At 41.3% G+C, this 14,805-nt stretch overlaps 1 protein-coding gene across 1 annotated transcript in view; it reads left to right on the top strand.

Annotated features, from left to right (window-relative positions):
- Positions 1–14,805, top strand: part of Igfbp7 (insulin like growth factor binding protein 7) — a 67,070-nt gene that overhangs the window by 895 nt on the left and 51,370 nt on the right. The gene's annotated exons all lie outside the window — the stretch shown is intronic.

Below are 14,805 nucleotides of genomic sequence, written 5' to 3'. Positions count from 1 at the left end.
TGTGTAAAGAAGTGACATGGATAAAGGAAAGGGAGGGAGTTTGACAAATTTGAAAGTAAGGACTTTCAGAAAGTTGTTTGTTTCCCCCTTAATTGGCTACATTATAAGAAGTTTTTAATGGGATTTCATATTTTTAATGTTCACTTACTGGAATTTATCAATTTTCAAACAGTAATCTGGCTAATTATCATGTGGGCAAAAATAAAACACAAACTCTTTGAAGAAACTTTTTATGATGTAATTTATATTGTGAAGCTTATGACAATTTTTTTTCATGATTTGTCCCCAGCATGCACTACATTCAGCAGAAATATTTCTGAGATTATGTTTGTTTATTTTATTCCACACAAGCTCAAGATTGCCAAAAATGAAGTGGGAAAAATTAAGTCCGGACTTGCAAAAATAAATAAATAAAAGAACAGATTTTAACTCTAATGCCTGAAATAACATTTTCCATGGGCAGTAGTTTCAAGGGAAAGTTAGAAGTCCAATGGTTGGCAGCTCCTCTCCTGGTCCCAGCCAAGGTAGAAAAGGGAGGGGAGACTATTCTACCAAGATCTCAGAAGCCAGTTGCTTCTTTAATGCAGTTCATACTTTCTCCAAAATTTCCGAATAATATTTCTTTCCTTAGAGATTTTTCCAGAAGTCCATATACTAATAGGTTGTATATCATTAATTTCAAGTTTACTGTCCAAAGTCTTAATCTGTAACTCATTGTTAACTATTTATAGTATTATCACCTTAAGCTTAGAAATCACAGCCTATAATAATCTATATATGTTTCTCACTGAAACAGCCATTCTTTCTTTGGATCTCATTTGTCATTTACATCATGAAAATAAAAATGTACACCATTGAAGAATTCATTTCAAATATTGAGATTTTCTATAAACATTCCCAGGGAAATTTCCTCCCCAGAGTCTTTCAAAATGACTGATACTTTCTTTAGAGATGAAGATTGGCCTGGTGATTCTTCAAATGTGATTTTCTAGTTTGTAGCTAGTTTTATCCTTTTTCTCCTGTTACTTACTTCTCTCAATAGTCACACAGTATATGGTAAAATATTGAGACTAAGGGTCAAGCAGAACCAGTCTTCCTCATTACTCTGGACACTCCATTCCTTGGTACTTCTCTAGACTGCAAACTCCTTGAAGGTACAAACCTGACTTTTCCTTATGTTTGGGAAAATGTTAAGAGAAATAGCATCTAAAACTATAAATCTTGACATAAGCTAGCCTTTCTTCTCAACCTCAACTAAGAGGTACCAGGTCTGATTCCTGAGAGGGAAAATGCCCAGAGAAAACAGAAGACAATACAAGGTCCATCAGAGCCCTTTTCCCAGCAGAGATGGAAAGGGTGAAAACCAAGTCTCCTGATGTATTATTTCTCCTGACTCATGCATGTGTTTTGTCAATTATAGAAACAAATGGGACTGAGTACCCTTTATTTTTGTACCAAAGAATAGGAAATGCATCTTCTAGCTTTCTCTAGTCATTTCTGTCCTCAAAAGAAACTTGAGTAAAGCTTGAGTCCTGAAGGTGAAGAGGCATTGTGGAACTTAGCCTCAATGATCTGGTTCAGTCTGCACTCTGTTCTTTTGTTCTTATTTAATGAGCAGCTAGCTACAGTCCATATCATGCTATGTGCTGTGGTGCACAGAACAAATCTCATCTTGTTGATCAAAAATAAATAAATAAATAGATAAATAAAAGGTCTCATAAAGGCTAGGGGTGTAGCTCAATGGTAGAACACTTGCCTAGCACAGGCCCTGGTTTCAATCCCCAGCACTGCCAAGAATAATATTGATGATGATGATGATGATGATGATTAAATAGAAAGTACGAGTACAAGTTGAATACAAGTTGCAAACTCCCAGAGCACTTTTCCTGAAACCCTGGAGCCACTCCCAATCTTTACTGAGACCACTTCACTCACCCTCTTGGAGAGATCTTGTTCAGCTTTTTTCTGGTCCTCTGCAAAAGAAGTCAAAGCCATCTGCTTGAAAATCTGACAGATTATGAGCTAATAATCCCAAATCTGAGAACTGTCATCATGGATTTAGTGACATCACATCTTTTTGAGGCTCCTGCAATCCTGGGTAATTGGAAAGTGGAACTTGACAGTTCCATTTAATAAAAAGAAGTTAATAAAGACAAGCAGAGGTGTATAATGAAATCTTGCTGTTGGAAGAGAACCTGGTATTCCTCTATTCCAATTCCTAGTTACCCCTTTTATTGGTGATCCTTTAAGTCAGGTCCTTGGCAATCCTATTTTGGTCACTGTGATCCTGCTGGATACTGTTCCCTCTTCTCCCTCAGAGGAATCAGTCACTCTTAAGATTCTTCCTTCTCAGTGCATTTAAGACCAAGTTCAGACTGCCCGGCAGGGAGGGTCAGGAGGCTCTGCATGGTGTGACTCGGTCTGCTGTTTTGGCCTCTTCTCTCCAAAGTCCTTGATGCTCTAGCCACAGCACATGGTTTCTGCTGATCTGTTTTAGATATTGTTCTTTTGCCTGGAATACATAATCACTCTCCCTGGCTTATTTTTTCACCCTTTGAACTCTTATCTGCCCTTCAAGGACCTTTCCACTTTCTCTATTAAGCACCCTGACTCTCCCCTGCCCCACCATGATGTTCTTGTTCTCCTAGCGGTGTTCAGCAGGACCAGACTCCCTGGGTGTGGAGCTTAAGCTACCACTTACAAAGGATAGCCTTGAGCAAGTTACTTTGCCCAGGAGTTTCTGCACTTGTAAAATGGGGATGAGCACATACCTAATTAGGGTTGGTGTGAGGATTAAATGGCACAAAGATTATCCATAGAAAGCACTTGATGGATATTGTCATTATTCAACCAGAAAGTAAGCTCCAAGAGGGAAGAGAGTTTTGTTCCCTCTTATCCCCATGGGGATAAGTGCCTGGCATGTAGTACACACACATCAGGTGAATGAATGAATGAACATGTGAATGGGCCAGCACTCTTCTAGTCTCAGAGTCAGCAGCCTTGAATAAAATAGACAAAGTTTTAGACAGAAACAAGTAGACAGATATTTTCCCATGATTGAAGATGCTGTGAAAGAATTTAAAACAGGGAAGTTGGGGAGAGGCTCAAGATGAAAAAGCAGTTCATTGAGGTTGGCAGAGCTGTGCCAAAATGCCAAGAACATGGGTGAGGACTTCAGAAAGGGACCAGCAAGACCACGGACCTTAGAGGAGAACAAGCCCCTCTGGTATAGACCTTCCCCACTCTCCAAAGGGCTCCCTGACTGTCTCTTTTCCCCACTGGACTGTGAGCATCACAAAAGAGGGACTCTATCTTATAATTCCTTACACATACAACAGCTGGCTAATAGTTAGGCATTTTGTAAATATTTGTTGATTAAACAAAAGAGTCTTCTTAAGAAGTACCTTACCATGTGGAGTTCCAAAATTAAATTGTTTATGGTCTGTTTTATCTTGGGGACGTCAAGTCAGAGCTAAACTCAATCCCACCATGAAAACAGTCAGGGGGCCCAGAAGAGGGGATCCAAAGTTGTGGAGGAAGAGCCAGGAATGACTTCAAGGAAGAGTGATGTCCAGACTGAGGCAGGGACAGAACGAATTGGCTGGAGAAGTGGTGCTACTCTGGAGTTCTAAGAAAGAGGAAAAGAAAATGTGGCACATATACACAATAGACTACTATTCATCCTTTAAAAAGAAGGAAGTCCTATCATTTGTAATGACATGGATGAACCTGGAAGACGTAAGTGAAATAAGTCTGACACAGAAAAACAGATGCCACATGATCTCACTATATCTGAAACCTAAAAAAGTCCAAATCATAGGAGATAGTGAAATGGTAGTTATCAGAAGCTGAGTTGGGGTTGGGGAGATGTTGGTCAAAGGACACCAAATTTCAATTAGGAGAAAAAGTCCAAGAGATCTGTGGCACATCATGGTGACTATAATTAATAATATACTGAATCTCGAAAATTGCTAAGACAGTTGATGCTAAATGTTCTCACCACACACACACACACACAAAAAAAAAAAAAAAAAAAAACAGTGTTATGAGAGGGAACTGGTATGCTACATAGCCTGCTTCAGCCACTCCACAGTGCACACACACATCAAAACGTCATGTTGTATACCATAAATACATACAGTTTTACTTGTCAGTTAAAAATAAAGGTTTTTTAAAAGATGGGAGGTAAGCAGAGCATTGTAAGCAGAAGGAACAGCCTGTGGTTCCCCAGAGCCGCCTCGCAGCAGGAGGGCAGAGGTGGCAGCAGAACACTGCACAGAGCCAGTGAGGGTGGACCTTCCAGCCACTAGGGTATGGAAACGCCAGCACCAGAGCAGTGGGAGCCACCAAGTGATATAATTGGATTTGTGCTTTTAGGAAACCTCTTGTCCACCCTTAAGGGATCGGGAAGGGCCAAGACGGCAGAGATTCCCACCCGGAGCTGTCACCGTAACCCAGTAGAGAGGTCTAGTTTCCTTCTTGACAAGACCTTCCGTGTTTCTCAGGTCTCAGACGCATGGCAAGTTCAGGTCCTTGTTCATTTCAGGAGATAGATTCTTTCCCCCCTCTAACCCCCCACTATTCAGATCAAAAAGGGGGGACATATTCCTAAGAGTCTGCCCCAGCACAGTAAAATGTTTTTGAAACTTTCTGACCTCACTTGCCCATCTTGAGCATAGAAACTTCTAGAATGGTCAATGACTCACCTGTTCCTTATTATCACTTTACCCAGATTTTTTCCCCACATTTTCTTACTGATGCATTGTAGTTGCAGGCACTGATGGGATTTGTTGTTACATATTCGTACATGCACTCGATGTAACAATATAAATTGGTCAATATCACCCCCAGCATTTCCCCCTCCCTCCCTGCTTCCCACCACTTGGTCCCTTTCCCTGTACCGATCTCCCTTTGATTTTCATGAGATCCACTCCCACTTTTGTTTTCCTTTTTCCTCTCTAGTTTCCACATGTAAGATGAAACAGACGACCCTTGACCTTCTGAGTTTGACATATTTTGCTTCACGTGATGGTCTCTACTTCCATCCATTTTCCTGCAAATGCTATAATTTCATTTTTATTTATGGCTAAATAAAACTCCATTGTATATCTATACCACATTTTCTTTATCATTGGTGGGCACCTAGGCTGGTTCCATAGTCTGGCTCTTGTGAATTGTGCTGCTGTCAACATGTTACCCAGTTTTAATCTCCACATTGTAGGGAAGATTTGAGAACCCGAAGAAGCTTTCGAAAAGAAGAAAATGGGCAGCCTTGAGCAGGGTCTTAAAGGACCAGATCCTTTTAGAGAAAAGTAGTCCAAAGAATGAATGAATGTTCCTTCGTTGTTTAGAAATTAGTTATTGAATTACCATTCTTCAGGGAACCAGAATTTTAAAGTCTGGAATTAAATAGACCCCAAAGCACATTTGAATTATACACCAGGAAGAACTTTTTAGTAAAAACTGTCAAATACTTTAACAGGGTCATGTGGGAGTCAGCAGAATCTTAGCAGAAGAGCTGAGAAATAACCTGTGGGGGAGGGGCGGGGAAGCAGGAGGATTTTTAAACTTGGAGTCTTCTGCACTGTACAGGGTGACAAAGCCGAGCATTTTCTGACATCCTTAACTGTGATTCCCCTCCTGTCCCTAGAGCCTGCCCTCAGGGTCCACTGCAGCCTTGCCTTCTAGAAGAAACTGCCTTATAAGGCTCTCTTTTGGATAGTTCAATGACAAAACACCCTTGGGTGATGTCCAAGGCCAGCCGGCCTCTCTCACTCTAGATTCCTCCTCCCAGCGGATAAGATCGGATAAGATCGGGGCGCTTCCTTCCCCCTCAGCTACCCCACACATCTGACCTCAGCTGTGCTTTTAACTATAGAACAAACAACATTTTTGTTCTTCATAACTGGTAAAAAGGGAAACCTGAGTTATTGTTTTCTTTAAAAAAAAAAAAAAAACTATTAAGCCAGGGTATATATGAATGCAATTTTCTTTTGTAATTCAGGAATGTCACCGTTAGAAAGCTTTGAAAGGGAAGGAGACTTAAGTGTACGTAAATTAATGAGCCTGTTTATTTTATCAAAGATTTCCTTGTACTGTGTATGGGTGGAGGACACTAGAAATGTCCATGAAAATCTTCCTAAGCAGGTTCTACATGGATTTTCCAGGTCAAGCAAGGCCACCCTCTCCACACTCCACCCCCAGGCCTTGGAGAGAATGTGGGGTTATCATGAGCAGAAAGCAGAGTTGATAAAGTGGGCGGGGGGGACTGTTTATATTTTACTTAAAATTGATATATTAAAGAGCAGAACTCTGTTTTATCCCCAAAGTTAGATTAATGACAAATAATGTATCCTTTGAACAAGCATAATTTGTTGAACTGCCTTTTCCATTCTATTAAGGAAGGCAGGGCGAGGTTAATTAGAAACAGCTGGAGCTAACAGCCCCTTCCCTTCAATGTCCCCACCAGGCACAGAGGGTTACCCGGGAATATCCAGGAAACCCAGGGAGGGAACCCTGTTCCCCAAAGCAGGCCAAGGCTGCAGAGAAGTTTTGCTTCTGAAAAATAAGAAGGTTCAGACCAGGTAAAACAGACCTAGTAACCCAGTGTTGACAAAGCCCCATTTAAAGAAGATGAAGTTACCCATGGTAAGTGCTGAGAAGGCCAAGGGCAAGCCAACAGGTTCAAAGAAGACTTGACCACTACGAAAAAAACACTGCTCACAACTTCAGGAAAATGTAATAAATGAAGGGGAATATAGTCTGCCCGCAAAAGATCATTGCCAAGGTCAAATCACATAACAGATAGGAAAGCCACTGTTCGAACTATAGGGCAACAGATGCCTGTAAAGTGTCAATATGATGGGACTGTGAACTCCTCAGGGGCAAGGACTCTGTCTGCATTGTCTGCCTTGCAGTGACAATGATAGCTGACATAGTGCTTTACAGTGCTTTAGAGTTTGCCGAGAGCTCTGATAGATGGTCCTGTACTTGCTATGCACAACAACCCTGGAAGGTAAGAGGAATGTATCCCATTGTCCAGAGATGGAAACTACAAGTCAGTCATCACACAGTCAATATATACACTTCTGGGACTTGAATCTCAGTTTTTTTGACAGCCTTGCTGTTCTGTGTGTTACAGAGACCAGTAGAGTCTCTCTGTCATGTTTTTCTCTTCTATGAATCTGAAATCACTTCAAAATAAATTTTTTTTAAAAAAAAAGTAATTCAGCCAGGTGTGGTGATACACACCTATAATCCCAGCAACTTGGGTGACTGAGGTAGGAAAATCACAAGTTCAAAGCCAGACTCAGCAACTTAACAAGACCCTAAGCAACTTAGCAAGATCCTGTCTCAACATAAAAAATATAAGGAGGGCTGGGGGGACATGGCTCAGTGGTTAAGCACCCTTGGGTTCAATTCCTGATACAAAAAAAAAAAAAAAAAGTAATTCCAAAGTCAAACCCTTAGATATGGAAAAACTTTATGAATTTATTTTGCACTTTTTTTCTCAGGAATTGACAAGGACGATATGATACCTTCATGTCTAAATAGGTCTAAAAAAAGCTGTTGCACTGAACATAAAATAGAAACCCTGTACAAGAACAAAATTTAAGTCAGTTTAATTGACTTTGTGTACACATTTGGTACACCTTATAATAATTGTCGTGCTACATTCAGTGGAGGACAGTATTTCTTAAATGAATGAATGTGTCCCATGAAGGTGGTAGATGTGGTCTGACTTCTTCATACAGGTCCCTTCTTCATACAGTCTAACATCAGGCCTTCTGGGGCCGTACTGGAAACTGGTGCCCACCTCCACAATTGCAATCAGGAAGCACATAAAGGATCAGTGTGCTGGGGCTGATAATCAGTGTGCTGGGGCAGATAATAAGTATTAGGCTCCTCTTGGAGCCTAATACTTCTGTGTGCTCTTTGATCGTTTGCGGGGCCTTTCCATTAGCTCTTAGCTGTGGAGGAGAGAAATCGCTAGCTGTCCACATGTGGGAAGTATTCACTTTCACCAAGGTTTTAACCCTGAGTATTGACCTTGACCTCTGATCCCAGCACTGCTCTAGGTCAGGCCAACAGGTTCAAAGAAGACTTGCTTTCCCAGCTTTAATGTTTACTAAGGTGTAGTACACATGGTAAGGTTTAGACCATGGTAGGGCTTCTCTCTTGAAGGAATTTGAATTTTTAGTAATTGAAACACCCTCATTTTTGTTGTTGTTGTTGTTGGCCACGTGAAAACTTGCAGAAGAAAAATCCATGTAGGGATCTGAGAACTCAGTTAAGGATAATACATCTTGACTTTCTGGGAGGGGAAAAGAAGAGCACTTTAATGGCCTAACAGGCAGAGATGCAGCTGACTGCAATCACCCTGTCCTTTCATGGCATTTTGCTTGAAGAAGGGACTTGACAGGGTCTTGTCTTTTCCCCTGAGTAAAAGTTCAAAGGCATTTCATTTGCATCACCTTAGATTAGCAGGCCGGTGGTCAAGTGGCAGGACTGGGAAAGCTTTAGATCTGACATCTGCTCTGTTCTCTTCTGGCTTGACCCCCAAGCAAGGAAGAGAGAATTATCAAGAAATAGATCTCCTGAAACTTGCAGAAGGTTTTGAAAGAGACCACACAAAAATGAGGCTTCAGGATTCTGTCAGGGTAGCCTGAGCCTGCAGGATGCAATGCCCGTTCCTTCTCCATGGGAGCTTTCAGAACTTTCTGCTCAGGGATCCAAAAGTGAATTTCAATGTCTGCTTCAGCAATTACATAGCAACCTTGGCTTCCAAAGGACCCACCTCAGGAAGCCATCCAGCTTTTGATGGAGAATGAAATGCACACACAGCACCACTGCTCTGAGTTAGACACGAGGGATCCATGCAGTGTGCCTGCTTATTAGAGATGCTCAGCCCAGCTGGAGAGGGCAGCTGGGGCAGAGATCAAGACGCTGCCAAATATTTGACAGGCCAGGGCTTCAGGTCCTGTCTGCCCAGGTGTACCTCAGATCAGAGGCTCAGAGCAGGAGGGAAAAGTTGATCTGACTTGGCTCTTTCTGCACCACAGAGCCTTTGGTTCACTAGGAGATAACTGGCAGGGCAGGACAGGCCTTTCCAGAACCAGTCATGATGAGTAAAGTTAACCGCCCCCTCCTTCACTCCTGCCTCCTGATGCGTTCTCATCTGAGGCCTCTTTCTCTTTGCCCATCCTGCCTGACCTATCATTGCATGCTGCCGCTTTTTCTGATCTGGCTGAGCTCAAAGAAATCTGGTGTTCTTTCTCCACCCCCTAACCTTTGTTAGGTACAGAGCTGAACCAGCAGCTGTATAAATGGCAAGTTCTGCTCAATGCAAACCCTCACTCTGTCCTCAGACTCATGAGCTGCACCTGACATGTCCCCATCAGAGCACAAATAAACAAAAACTTGACGTGCTCCCTCTGAAAGGCAGCCAACTCAGTCCATGTCATCCAGGAAAGGTGGCTGTCCCTTTTCTTGACACTATATTAGGATGAAGTTTTTTCACCTATCTTAGTTTGATCCACTCCACACATCAGCCCAAACCTATTGCCCCACTCAGGACAAGCCTAAAGGATGTCTATCCCATGGTGACCTTGGGCTGGATGGTTCGCCAAGGCTGATCCCAGCCCATCCCTACCAACTGCCTTCACTTTTGTGGTGTGTTGGGTCCACCAGCTACCAAGACTTAGCTGCTATATGTGAGGAAATAGAGCACAGTTGTTCCAGATGTACAGTCGAAGACAGATCACCTGGGTCAGATCTCCATTCTGCCACTTAACTATTTGTATGACCTTAACTATAGTTTTCTTATCTGCAAAGCTGGTATAATAATAATGTCCGCTGCTTAGAGTTGTTGAAAAGCATGATAATTCATGAACAACATTGGGACCCAGTATGTAGAAAGGTCTCATTAAACTCTGCTTCATTTCCATTTTTATAATTAGCACTATAAAACCAAGTATGAGTTAGTTTATAAATACCTTTACTTTGATGTGTTTATGTCTTACTTCAACCAATCCAAACACAGTATTGCCCCATGTGTCTCCTGGTTGGAGCCAAAGCCTGTGTTTAGGTCTATGCAAAACAATTGCAGGTAATGTTATTATAAATAAATTCCTGGAACCCTCCACCTTGCTCTGCAAGGATTCTAGGACAAGAAGTTCTACCCTGTCTCCTGGGAGATCCCAGGGCACAGCACAGTCTATTGGGATCTATCCAGGATGCCAAACAGACAGTGTGTTTTGCTTTGCAGCATAAAATATTTCCATCTCCAGGCTTAATGTCACATATGCTATTTTCTAATAGTACCTTTTAGAGGTGTTCAGATACAGAGGTCACTTACATTCAGTAATTATTGTCCTATCTCTAGCTTGCATATTCTATCAGTATTTTGTACATTGGAAATGATCAATCATTTTTGGTTGGTTAGTACATTTAAAACAAAGTATTGGCTCCAAAGAGAAATGTGAATCAAAATCATAGTTTGGAGAAAGAAGAATATAATTAGTACCCGGTAGGGACATGTTAAGTATTATCTTTGGCTGGTGGAGTCTTATTGATGGAAATAGTAATTTCTTTGCTGCAATCCATGTGTCTGTTCTTTGGCTTACATGTGTAGCCTCAGCTTAGCAGGAACTCATTTTAAAAATCAAAACACTTAACTATAATGGGCAAATTTAGACTCAGGAGGTACCCACTTAGGTTGGCATTTTGCATCTGAGAGATGATAATGTTCACCTCTCAGTATTGGATGGAGAGTAAAAGAAATGAGGGCCAGAGAGCAGGTTCAAGAAAACGAATTAATTTTCAGATCTACCAGCATCAGCAAGTTTGAGTGAAATTGGCAGAACATTGGGACTAACAACTCTCCACTCACGAGGCACTCCATCACCCTTTACTGCAGTGTTTCTCCACCTTGGCTGTACATCAGAATCACCAGGGGAGTTTTACAAAATGCTAATGCCCACTTCCACTCAGCATTCTGATTTAATCAAACTGGATGTGACCTAGGCAGCAGGATTTCTGGCACTTTCCTGATGATTTAATGTCTTACCCAGGTACAGAACTACTGTTTAAAAAAAATTCCAGGGACTCCGGGGGTGTCACATTCCCTAGGGACTTTTCTAATAATGATGGGGCAGTGTTTGCCCAGTTTATTCAACATCTAGTACTTTGCAGCAGGAAGACTTTTCAGAATATTGAGTTCACCTAAAGCTCAGGAAATAATGCCAAGAATTAATAAGTGTGACAGCATCAAATTAAAAAGCTTCAGCACAGCAAAGGAAACAGTGTGAAAATAGAGCCTGCAGAATGGGAGAAAATCTTTGCTAGCTAATATTTTGACAAAGGATGAATATCCAGAATATATAAAGAACTCAAAAATCTTACCACCAAAACAAACAATACAAAACAAATAACCAAGTCAGTAAAAGGGCAAGTGAACTAAACAGATACTGTTCAGAAGTACAAATGGCCAACAAATATATGAAAAACTGTTCTCTATCTTTAGCAATTAGGAAAATGTAAATCAAAACTATATAGAGATTTCAACTCATTCCAGTCAGAATGGCATCCATCAAGAATACAAATAACAATAAACACTGGTGAGAATGTGTGCGGAAAGGAACACTTTTATACTGTTGTGTTGCAAAGAAGTACAACCACTACAGAAATCAGTATGGAAGTTCCTCAAAAAACCAGGAATGGAACCATCATATGACCCAGCTATGGCCAGGCATAGTGCTGCATCCCAGCAACTCTGGAGGCTGAGGCAGGAGGATCACAAGTTCAAAGACAATCTCAGCAATTTAGCGAGGCCCTAAGCAACTTAGCAAAACCCTGCTTCAAATAAAAACTAAAAAAATAAAAAGGGCTGGGGATATGGCTCAGTAGTTAAGCACCCCTGGCTTCAATCCCCTGTACCAAAAACAAACAAACAAATATAATTTAAGACAGAATACTATGATAATATAATACATGCATATCCCTGTGTGTGCCAGCACAATTTATAATAGCCAAATTATAGAACCAATCTAAGTGTTTTTCAGTGGATGAATGGATAAAGAAAATGTGGTATATATAAAGAATGAAGGTTTTTTTTTTTTGTTTTTTGTTTTTTTTTTTGGAGGGAACCTGGAATTGAACTCAGGGGGTGCTCAGGCACTGAGCCATATCCCCAGGCCTATTTTGTATTTATTTAGAGACAAGATCTCACTGAGTTGCTTAGTGGTTTGCTAAGCTGCTGAGGCTGGCTTTGAACTAGCAATCCTCTGCCTCTGCCTCCTGAGCTGCTGGGATTACAGGTTTATGTCACTATGCCCAGCTCCTAATGAAGTTTTATTCAGCCATAAAGCAGACTGAAAAAATATGTCATTTGCTGGTAAATGGATGAAACTGGAGAACACCATGTTGAGTGAAATAAGCCAAAGTCAGAGGTCATATATTTTCTCATGTGAAAAAGAGATAAAAAAAGGACTAAAAAAAAGAAGGGATAGCTCATGGAAATAGAAGGGAGATCAGTAAAATAGAGGAAGGGGACCAAAGGGAGGGAAGTGGGGAGGAAAAAGGTAAACAGGGATGAAATGGACCAAGTTGTACTGTTACCTTGTCTGCATGTACAAATGTAATGGTGAATCCCACTGTTGTGTATAATTATGATGCACTCAATAAAAAGGGAAAAAAGAATATGAAGTATCCACCACCCAAAGTGGATGCCCTGGAACATAGGATGGCTTCGTGTCAGGCAGGCAGTGAGATGATCTGGCTACTTTTTTTTTTTTTTTTTTTTTTAAGGTACTGGTGATTGAATCCAGGGCACTTAACCACTGAGCCACATCCCCAGTTCTTTTTAGTTTTTTTTATTTTGAGACAGGGTTTTGCTAAATTGCCTAGGGCCTCACTAAGTTGCTGAGGCTGGTCTCAAACTTGTGGTTCTCCTGCCTCAGCCTCCCAGTTTGCACCACCATGCCTGGCTCTAGTCTGGCTACCTCTTAACTCCTTGGCCATTTTAGAGATCTTACTTACATCAGGCAAAATAAAAGTATGTTTACATCTATCAGTATTGTTGGTATTTTTAAATTTTGAGAAAACACAGCACTTTGAGAAAAAATATTTACCTAAAGCCACATGATCCATTCTTTCAGTTATTTCTCCAGAGCACACATTCCTTGAGCCTAGTGTCTTTATCTGTTGTTCACCACTAAATCCCCAGTGTCAAACAGTCCCTGAGCCTGGGAGGTATTTAATGTATACTTTTTGAGTAAATAAATGAACAGTTAAAGGTGTACTTATTATGTGCCTCCTTGGAACCTTCACACTGATAGGAGGCCACCTTTCTCTGTCACCTTTCTGGAATCCTAATACGATGAAGATGCTCTGTTTAGCTTATAGGTCCCTTAACCTAAAGGAGAATCTCTTACCACTCAACTGAGACCTTTCTTATTGGCATTTTCTCAAATTCTCCCTCACACTTATTTTCTACTGCCAAAAATCTCTGAAGAGGTGTGCATTGGCACACACCTGTAATCTCAGTGACTCGGGAGGCTGACACAGGAGGATCACAAGTTCAAGACCAGCCTCAACAACTTAGCAAACTTCAAAGCAACTTAGTGAGACCCTGACTCAAAATTTAAAAAGCTAGGGATGCGGTTTAATGGTGCAACACCCATGGGTTAAATTCTCAGTACAAAAACAAACAAACAAACCTCTGAGACTGAGAACAATGTTCCATTCAATTTTATCATTCCCGAGTATTTCCCAGGCAGTGTGTATGATGTTCTACCACAGCCACAGGCTGTGTCAGGTTGGGAAATTTACCTAACCTCCCTGTGTACCAGTCTTCTCATCTCTGTAAAATCAAAGTGGTACCAGCCTCACCGGCAGATTTGGGAGATATATAAGTTAACTTTTTTTAAACGCTTACCATAGTGTTTAGGCCACCACTGGCCTTCAATAAAAGTTAGTCTAGTCTGCTTTCCCTTTCAGTTAAATAGCAGTGGAGGAAACACGAGTATGGTACATTCTTGTTATCTGTGGTAGTTATATTCTGGAAGTCTCTGTGAGCGCTGAATTAACAAACACTGAACCAAGGCTCCTGGGGTGATACAGTTAGAATCCCAGGGGCCTCTGACCACAATTTCATCAACCTGTCATACATAACTTTGTTTCGTGTGTGTTTCTGTTTAAAGACACCTCATTTAATATATGTTAGGATTCTCATTAACATTGAACTCACAGCCAGCAGCACAATAACATGCCTGGATGAGGCTTATCAGACACATTCTCTGTAAGGCACATCACAGCCTTCTTGTTCCTGGGGACACAAGACAGCACTTCAGCACAGCACTTGGAGGCCATTCTAAACAGTTAAATTGCCAATAGAAAGCAAATACACACAAAATAAGTGGCACTAAATAGATTGCAAAAGGGACACCTGTTTACAGTGAAACCTGAAGTCAGGAGGCAAAATGGCACCTCAACTGGCAACTGCACTTTGAGTGACTCGAATTTCTCGCCACTCTGGATGTCTTGCAAATGATCTGATATGGGGTTTGCAAATAAGTGTTAGCAAGTGGGAGAATTGCAAATGTAGAACCTGCCAATGAAGAATGTCTGGGTTTGGATAGGGCCAGGGGATCCACAGCCAGCATTAGGGAACTTCCTAAGGTTGAAGGCAGAACCCATGTGTGGACTGTGCTTCCTGGGTCTGCCCCAAGACATACGACGTTGTTCTGGGCACAGTGCAAGTTTTCAGGGAATAATGCATGGGTCGACTCTTGCTTCAACTTAAAA

The sequence above is a fragment of the Callospermophilus lateralis genome, chromosome 8 (genome assembly GCF_048772815.1).
Source record: "Callospermophilus lateralis isolate mCalLat2 chromosome 8, mCalLat2.hap1, whole genome shotgun sequence".
Classification (NCBI taxonomy): Eukaryota; Metazoa; Chordata; class Mammalia; order Rodentia; family Sciuridae; genus Callospermophilus; species Callospermophilus lateralis.
This window is presented reverse-complemented; position numbering and strand designations above follow the sequence as displayed.